Here is a 10000-nt window from a genome sequence, read left to right on the forward strand (position 1 = left end):
CTTTAAGCAGAGGTGATGGAGGGTGACCAGGGGGATGCTGCGGAGGTCCTGTGGCCGGGATAGGTGCCTTATTTCCGGGTGTGGATGAGTGGATGAGGCTGGTGCTGTGGGAGTGCTTTTCTCACACTTTCTCCCACTATTTCGGTCTGCTTTAAGCAGAGGTGATGCTGGGTGACCAGGGGGGTGCTGCGGAGGTCCTGTGGCCGGGAAAGGTGCCTTATTTCCGGGTGTGGATGAGTGGATGAGGCTGGTGCTGTGGGAGTGCTTTTCTCACACTTTCTCCCACTATTTCGGTCTGCTTTAAGCAGAGGTGATGCTGGGTGACCAGGGGGGTGCTGCGGAGGTCCTGTGGCCAGGAAAGGTGCCTGATTTCCGGGTGTGGATGAGTGGATGAGGCTGGTGCTGTGGGAGTGCTTTTCACACACTTTCTCCCACTATTTCGGTCTGCTTTAAGCAGAGGTGATGGAGGGTGACCAGGGGGATGCTGCGGAGGTCCTGTGGCCGGGATAGGTGCCTGATTTCCGGGTGTGGATGAGTGGATGAGGCTGGTGCTGTGGGAGTGCTTTTCTCACACTTTCTCCCACTATTTCGGTCTGCTTTAAGCAGAGGTGATGCTGGGTGACCAGGGGGGTGCTGCGGAGGTCCTGTGGCCAGGAAAGGTGCCTGATTTCCGGGTGTGGATGAGTGGATGAGGCTGGTGCTGTGTGAGTGCTTTTCACACACTTTCTCCCACTATTTCGGGTTGCTTTAAGCAGAGGTGATGCTGGGTGACCAGGGAGATGCTGCGGAGGTCCTGTGGCCGGGAAAGGTGCCTGATTTCCGGGTGTGGATGAGTGGATGAGGCTGGTGCTGTGTGAGTGCTTTTCCCACACTTTCTCCCACTATTTCGGTCTGCTTTAAGCAGAGGTGGTGGAGGGTGACCAGGGGGATGCTGCGGAGGTCCTGTGGCCGGGATAGGTGCCTTATTTCCGGGTGTGGATGAGATGAGAGTGGGGGTGCTTTCCACACCCGAATTTATCCTTTCTCCCCTTCTGTTTTTCGGACCCTTTTGTGTCAGTGTTGCTGGGTGCCAGGGGGATGCTGTGGAGGTGTTTTATCCGGAAAAAGTGCTTTTTTTCCGGGCGTGAGCGAGATGTGTGTCTGGGTGCTCTTCAGCCCGGACTTTGCCTTTCTCACCCTTCTTTTTTCAGGCCCTTTTGTGGCAGTGTTGCTGGGTGCCAGGGGGGATGCTCTGGAGGTGTTACACCCGGGAAAAGCGCTCTTTTTCCGGGTGTGTAAGTGATGAGAGTGGGGGTGCTTTCCACGCCCGAATTTACCCTTTCTCCTCTTCTGTTTTTCTAGCCCTTTTGTGTCAGTGTTGGGGGGAGCCCAGGGGATGCTCTGGAGGTGTTTTACCGGGGAAAAAGTGCTTTTTTCCGGGCGTGAGCGAGATGTGTGTCTGGGTGCTCTTCAGCCCGGACTTTGCCTTTCTCACCCTTCTTTTTTCAGGCCCTTTTGTGGCAGTGTTGCTGGGTGCCAGGGGGATGCTCTGGAGGAGGCCCACCCGGGAAAAGTGCTCTTTTTCCGGGTGTGGAGGAGATGAGAGTGGGGATGCTTTCCACGCCCGAATTTACCCTTTCCCACCCTCCGTTTTTCGGGTCCTTTTGTGGGAGTGTTGCTGGGTGCCAGGGGGTTGCTCTGGAGGAGGCCCACCCGGAAAAAGTGCTGTTTTCCGGGTGTGGGTGAGATGAGAGTGGGGGTGCTTTCCACGCCCGAATTTACCCTTTCTCACCATCCGTTTTTCGGGCCCTTTTGTGGGAGTGTTGGGGGGAGCCCAGGGGATGCTCTGGAGGTGAGTCACCCGGAAAAAGTGCTCGTTTTCCGGGTGTGGAAGGGATGAGAGTGGGGGTGCCTTCCACGCCCGAATTTACCCTTTCCCACCCTCCGTTTTTCGGGCCCTTTTGTGGGAGTGTTGCTGGGAGCCCAGGGGATGCTCTGGATGTGAGTCACCCGGAAAAAGTGCCATTTTCCGGGCGTGAGCGAGATGTGTGTCTGGGTGCTTTTCAGCCCAAACTTACCCTTTTTCACCCTCTTTTTTTCGGGTCCTTTTGTGGGAGTGTTGCTGGGTGCCAGGGGGTTGCTCTGGAGGAGGCCCACCCGGAAAAAGTGCTGTTTTCCGGGTGTGGGTGAGATGAGAGTGGGGGTGCTTTCCACGCCCGAATTTACCCTTTCTCACCATCCGTTTTTCGGGCCCTTTTGTGGGAGTGTTGGGGGGAGCCCAGGGGATGCTCTGGAGGTGAGTCACCCGGAAAAAGTGCTGTTTTCCGGGCGTGAGCGAGATGTGTGTCTGGGTGCTTTTCAGCCCGAACTTACCCTTTCCCACCCTCTTTTTTTCGGGTCATTTTGTGGGAGTGTTGGGGGGAGCCCAAGGGATGCTCTGGAAGAGGCCCACCCGGAAAAAGTGCTGTTTTCCGGGTGTGGGTGAGATGAGAGTGGGGGTGCTTTCCACGCCCGAATTTACCCTTTCTCACCATCCGTTTTTCGGGCCCTTTTGTGGGAGTGTTGGGGGGAGCCCAGGGGATGCTCTGGAGGTGAGTCACCCGGAAAAAGTGCTGTTTTCCGGGCGTGAGCGAGATGTGTGTCTGGGTGCTTTTCAGCCCGAACTTACCCTTTCCCACCCTCTTTTTTTCGGGTCATTTTGTGGGAGTGTTGGGGGGAGCCCAAGGGATGCTCTGGAAGAGGCCCACCCGGAAAAAGTGCTGTTTTCCGGGTGTGGGTGAGATGAGAGTGGGGGTGCTTTCCACGCCCGAATTTACCCTTTCTCACCATCCGTTTTTCGGGCCCTTTTGTGGGAGTGTTGGGGGGAGCCCAGGGGATGCTCTGGAGGTGAGTCACCCGGAAAAAGTGCTGTTTTCCGGGCGTGAGCGAGATGTGTGTCTGGGTGCTTTTCAGCCCGAACTTACCCTTTCCCACCCTCTTTTTTTCGGGTCATTTTGTGGGAGTGTTGGGGGGAGCCCAAGGGATGCTCTGGAAGAGGCCCACCCGGAAAAAGTGCTGTTTTCCGGGTGTGGGTGAGATGAGAGTGGGGGTGCTTTCCACGCCCGAATTTACCCTTTCTCACCATCCGTTTTTCGGGCCCTTTTGTGGGAGTGTTGGGGGGAGCCCAGGGGATGCTCTGGAGGTGAGTCACCCGGAAAAAGTGCTGTTTTCCGGGCGTGAGCGAGATGTGTGTCTGGGTGCTTTTCAGCCCGAACTTACCCTTTCCCACCCTCTTTTTTTCGGGTCATTTTGTGGGAGTGTTGGGGGGAGCCCAAGGGATGCTCTGGAAGAGGCCCACCCGGAAAAAGTGCTGTTTTCCGGGTGTGGGTGAGATGAGAGTGGGGGTGCTTTCCACGCCCGAATTTACCCTTTCTCACCATCCGTTTTTCGGGCCCTTTTGTGGGAGTGTTGGGGGGAGCCCAGGGGATGCTCTGGAGGTGAGTCACCCGGAAAAAGTGCTGTTTTCCGGGCGTGAGCGAGATGTGTGTCTGGGTGCTTTTCAGCCCGAACTTACCCTTTCCCACCCTCTTTTTTTCGGGTCATTTTGTGGGAGTGTTGGGGGGAGCCCAAGGGATGCTCTGGAAGAGGCCCACCCGGAAAAAGTGCTGTTTTCCGGGTGTGGGTGAGATGAGAGTGGGGGTGCTTTCCACGCCCGAATTTACCCTTTCTCACCATCCGTTTTTCGGGCCCTTTTGTGGGAGTGTTGGGGGGAGCCCAGGGGATGCTCTGGAGGTGAGTCACCCGGAAAAAGTGCTGTTTTCCGGGCGTGAGCGAGATGTGTGTCTGGGTGCTTTTCAGCCCGAACTTACCCTTTCCCACCCTCTTTTTTTCGGGTCATTTTGTGGGAGTGTTGGGGGGAGCCCAAGGGATGCTCTGGAAGAGGCCCACCCGGAAAAAGTGCTGTTTTCCGGGTGTGGGTGAGATGAGAGTGGGGGTGCTTTCCACGCCCGAATTTACCCTTTCTCACCATCCGTTTTTCGGGCCCTTTTGTGGGAGTGTTGGGGGGAGCCCAGGGGATGCTCTGGAGGTGAGTCACCCGGAAAAAGTGCTGTTTTCCGGGCGTGAGCGAGATGTGTGTCTGGGTGCTTTTCAGCCCGAACTTACCCTTTCCCACCCTCTTTTTTTCGGGTCATTTTGTGGGAGTGTTGGGGGGAGCCCAAGGGATGCTCTGGAAGAGGCCCACCCGGAAAAAGTGCTGTTTTCCGGGTGTGGGTGAGATGAGAGTGGGGGTGCTTTCCACGCCCGAATTTACCCTTTCTCACCATCCGTTTTTCGGGCCCTCTTGTGGCAGTGTTGGCAGGGGCCTAGGGGATGCGGTGGAGGTCAAAGATCCGGGAAATGTGCCCCCTTTCCCTGGTAAATGACGTCCAGGGCGCTGTCCGTGGTGCTGTCCATGGTGCTGATGTTGCTACGTGAGCTAATGCCCGGAAAAAGCGCCCTAAACTGGGATGATGAGAGAGAGAGAGAGAGAGAGAGAGAGAGAGAGAGAGAGAGAGAGAGAGAGAGAGAGAGAGAGAGAGAGAGAGAGAGAGGGCATGGAGCAGCAGTCGGAGGCATCCCAGGGAGAGAGGCATGCTCTGGGGCACGAAAATCCCGGAAAAAGGAAGAAAAAGGGAAAAAAAACCCAGCCGCGTATGTGACGTGACTCTAGGCAACACGAAGCGCTGAAGGCTTCAGCGCTTCGTTGAGTCGCAAGAGTTCCAGGGGCGTAAAAGTCAGAAAAACGCCAAAGTGTCTCTAGGCAACACGAAGCGCTGAAGGCTTCAGCGCTTCGCTGACTCGCAAGAGTTCCAGGGGCGTAAAACCCAGCAAAACGCCAAAGTGTTTCTAGGCAACACGAAGCGCTGAAGGCTTCAGCGCTTCGCTGACTTGCAAGAATTCCAGGGGCGCGAACCTCCAAAAAACGACAGAGTGTCTCTAGGCAAAAACCAATAAGCGCTGAAGCCTTCAGCGCTTATTGGTTTTTGCCTATCCCGATGTGACCACTTTTGGTAGGGGGTAACCAAGCCACCTTGCGCACATTTTGTGAAACCGGTTTTTCAAAAATCTGTCTATCATGAAAAGACAGCGACAGCTTTACTACAAGAAGGCCGGAAAAGTGAAGGCACCACGGAGATAATTTCGGCCCGACTCCCGGTTACCAGGGCGGCAAAGACAGGCGACAACGCGGAAGTACTTTATCCGATTTAAAGCCATTATGCTCGGCCTATGTGATCCGATTTTTTGACGGACAACAGCGGTGTGTTGCGGACGTCTCTTCCCCGCGAATGGAGCGTTCTGGCTGGGCCTGGGAGATCCGAGTTTTGACGGACAACAGCGGAGTGTTGCGGGGAAGCGCTGCCTTAGAAAATGACTTTCAAACGGATTAACTGATTATGTTAACGGCCTCTTTACGCGCGTCCTCCAGGCAGTTACAACGACTGTTTCTGGAGGAGGCTTTGCCTCGGATTGTGAATTTAAAACGGATTGACAGATGACGTTAACGGCCTCTTTACGCACGTCCTCCAGACAGTTATAGCGACTGTTTCTGGAGGAGGCTTTGCCTCGGATTGTGAATTTAAAACGGATTGACAGATGACGTTAACGGCCTCTTTACGCACGTCCTCCAGACAGTTATAGCGACTGTTTCTGGAGGAGGCTTTGCCTCGGATTGTGAATTTAAAACGGATTGACAGATGACGTTAACGGCCTCTTTACGCGCGTCCTCCAGACTGTCACAGCGGCTGTTTGTGGAGGATTTTTGACCCAGCATTATGTCAATAAAACGGATTAAATTATGATGTGTACGGCCTCTTTACGCACGTCCTCCAGACAGTTACAGCGACTGTTTCTGGAGAATGCTTTCCCTCAGATTGTGAATTTAAAACGGATTGACAGATGACGTTAACAGCCTCTTTACGCACGTCCTCCAGACAGTTATAGCGGCTGTTTGCGGAGGATTTTTGACCCAGCATTATGTCAATACAACGGATTAAATTATGATGTGTACGGCCTCTTTACGCACGTCCTCCAGACTGTCACAGCGACTGTTTCTGGAGAATGCTTTTCCTCAGATTGTGAATTTAAAACGGATTGACAGATGACGTTAACAGCCTCTTTACGCACGTCCTCCAGACAGTTATAGCGGCTGTTTGCGGAGGATTTTTGACCCAGCATTATGTCAATACAACGGATTAAATTATGATGTGTACGGCCTCTTTACGCACGTCCTCCAGACTGTCACAGCGACTGTTTCTGGAGGATGCTTTCCCTCAGATTGTGAGCTCAAAACGGATTGACAGATGACAATAACAGCCTCTTTACGCACGTCCTCCAGACAGTTATAGCGGCTGTTTGTGGAGGAGGCTTTGCCTCGGATTGTGAATTTAAAACGGATTGACAGATGACGTTAACGGCCTCTTTACGCACGTCCTCCAGACAGTTATAGTGGCTGTTGCTGGAGGATGTTTCGCCTCACATTGTGAGCTTTAAACGGACTCTCTCGCCACATTAACGGCCTCTTTACGCACGTCCTCCAGACAGTTATAGCGACTGTTTCTGGAGGAGGCTTTGCCTCGGATTGTGAATTTAAAACGGATTGACAGATGACGTTAACGGCCTCTTTACGCACGTCCTCCAGACAGTTATAGTGGCTGTTGCTGGAGGATGTTTCGCCTCACATTGTGAGCTTTAAACGGACTCTCTCGCCACATTAACGGCCTCTTTACGCACGTCCTCCAGACAGTTATAGCGACTGTTTCTGGAGGAGGCTTTGCCTCGGATTGTGAATTTCAAACGGATTGACAGATGACGTTAACGGCCTCTTTACGCACGTCCTCCAGACAGTTATAGCGGCTGTTGCTGGAGGATGTTTCGCCTCACATTGTGAGCTTTAAACGGACTCTCTCGCCACATTAACGGCCTCTTTACGCACGTCCTCCAGACAGTTATAGCGACTGTTTCTGGAGGAGGCTTTGCCTCGGATTGTGAATTTCAAACGGATTGACAGATGACGTTAACGGCCTCTTTACGCACGTCCTCCAGACAGTTATAGCGGCTGTTGCTGGAGGATGTTTCGCCTCACATTGTGAGCTTTAAACGGACTCTCTCGCCACATTAACGGCCTCTTTACGCACGTCCTCCAGACAGTTATAGCGACTGTTTCTGGAGGAGGCTTTGCCTCGGATTGTGAATTTAAAACGGATTGACAGATGACGTTAACGGCCTCTTTACGCGCGTCCTCCAGACAGTTATAGCGGCTGTTTGCGGAGGATTTTTGAACCAGCATTATGTCAATACAACGGATTAAATTATGATGTGTACGGCCTCTTTACGCACGTCCTCCAGACTGTCACAGCGACTGTTTCTGGAGGATGCTTTCCCTCAGATTGTGAGCTCAAAACGGATTGACAGATGACGTTAAAGGCCTCTTTACGCACGTCCTCCAGACAGTTATAGCGACTGTTTCTGGAGGATGCTTTCCCTCATATTGTGACCTTAAAACGGATTGACAGATGACAATAACAGCCTCTTTACGCGCGTCCTCCAGACTGTCACAGCGACTGTTTCTGGAGGATGCTTTCCCTCAGATTGTGAGCTCAAAACGGATTGACAGATGATAATAACAGCCTCTTTACGCGCGTCCTCCAGACTGTCACAGCGACTGTTTCTGGAGGATGCTTTCCCTCAGATTGTGAGCTCAAAACGGATTGACAGATGACAATAACAGCCTCTTTACGCGCGTCCTCCAGACTGTCACAGCGACTGTTTCTGGAGGGTGCTTTCCCTCAGATTGTGATCTTAAAACGGATTGACAGATGACAATAACAGCCTCTTTACGCACGTCCTCCAGACAGTTACAGCGGCTGTTTGCGGAGGATTTTTGACCCAGCATTATGTCAATAAAACGGATTAAATTATGATGTGTACGGCCTCTTTACGCACGTCCTCCAGACAGTTACAGCGGCTGTTTGCGGAGGATTTTTGACCCAGCATTATGTCAATAAAACGGATTAAATTATGATGTGTACGGCCTCTTTACGCACGTCCTCCAGACAGTTACAGCGGCTGTTTGCGGAGGATTTTTGACCCAGCATTATGTCAATAAAACGGATTAAATTATGATGTGTACGGCCTCTTTACGCACGTCCTCCAGACAGTTATAGCGGCTGTTTGCGGAGGATTTTTGACTCAGCATTATGTCAATAAAACGGATTAAATTATGATGTGTACGGCCTCTTTACGCACGTCCTCCAGACAGTTATAGCGGCTGTTTGCGGAGGATTTTTGACCCAGCATTATGTCAATAAAACGGATTAAATTATGATGTGTACGGCCTCTTTACGCACGTCCTCCAGACAGTTATAGCGGCTGTTTGTGGAGGATTTTTGACCCAGCATTATGTCAATAAAACGGATTAAATTATGATGTGTACGGCCTCTTTACGCACGTCCTCCAGACAGTTACAGCGGCTGTTTGCGGAGGATTTTTGACCCAGCATTATGTCAATAAAACGGATTAAATTATGATGTGTACGGCCTCTTTACGCACGTCCTCCAGACAGTTATAGCGGCTGTTTGCGGAGGATTTTTGACCCAGCATTATGTCAATACAACGGATTAAATTATGATGTGTACGGCCTCTTTACGCACGTCCTCCAGACTGTCACAGCGACTGTTTCTGGAGGATGCTTTCCCTCAGATTGTGAGCTCAAAACGGATTGACAGATGACAATAACAGCCTCTTTACGCACGTCCTCCAGACAGTTATAGCGGCTGTTTGTGGAGGAGGCTTTGCCTCGGATTGTGAATTTAAAACGGATTGACAGATGACGTTAACGGCCTCTTTACGCACGTCCTCCAGACAGTTATAGTGGCTGTTGCTGGAGGATGTTTCGCCTCACATTGTGAGCTTTAAACGGACTCTCTCGCCACATTAACGGCCTCTTTACGCACGTCCTCCAGACAGTTATAGCGACTGTTTCTGGAGGAGGCTTTGCCTCGGATTGTGAATTTAAAACGGATTGACAGATGACGTTAACGGCCTCTTTACGCACGTCCTCCAGACAGTTATAGTGGCTGTTGCTGGAGGATGTTTCGCCTCACATTGTGAGCTTTAAACGGACTCTCTCGCCACATTAACGGCCTCTTTACGCACGTCCTCCAGACAGTTATAGCGACTGTTTCTGGAGGAGGCTTTGCCTCGGATTGTGAATTTCAAACGGATTGACAGATGACGTTAACGGCCTCTTTACGCACGTCCTCCAGACAGTTATAGCGGCTGTTGCTGGAGGATGTTTCGCCTCACATTGTGAGCTTTAAACGGACTCTCTCGCCACATTAACGGCCTCTTTACGCACGTCCTCCAGACAGTTATAGCGACTGTTTCTGGAGGAGGCTTTGCCTCGGATTGTGAATTTCAAACGGATTGACAGATGACGTTAACGGCCTCTTTACGCACGTCCTCCAGACAGTTATAGCGGCTGTTGCTGGAGGATGTTTCGCCTCACATTGTGAGCTTTAAACGGACTCTCTCGCCACATTAACGGCCTCTTTACGCACGTCCTCCAGACAGTTATAGCGACTGTTTCTGGAGGAGGCTTTGCCTCGGATTGTGAATTTCAAACGGATTGACAGATGACGTTAACGGCCTCTTTACGCGCGTCCTCCAGACAGTTATAGCGGCTGTTTGCGGAGGATTTTTGAACCAGCATTATGTCAATACAACGGATTAAATTATGATGTGTACGGCCTCTTTACGCACGTCCTCCAGACTGTCACAGCGACTGTTTCTGGAGGATGCTTTCCCTCAGATTGTGAGCTCAAAACGGATTGACAGATGACGTTAAAGGCCTCTTTACGCACGTCCTCCAGACAGTTATAGCGACTGTTTCTGGAGGATGCTTTCCCTCATATTGTGACCTTAAAACGGATTGACAGATGACAATAACAGCCTCTTTACGCGCGTCCTCCAGACTGTCACAGCGACTGTTTCTGGAGGATGC

The sequence above is a fragment of the Cebidichthys violaceus genome, unplaced genomic scaffold (assembly GCF_023349555.1).
Source record: "Cebidichthys violaceus isolate CVI_PGR_0920_01 unplaced genomic scaffold, fCebVio1.0.p SCAF_168, whole genome shotgun sequence".
In the NCBI taxonomy this organism is placed as follows: Eukaryota; Metazoa; Chordata; class Actinopteri; order Perciformes; family Stichaeidae; genus Cebidichthys; species Cebidichthys violaceus.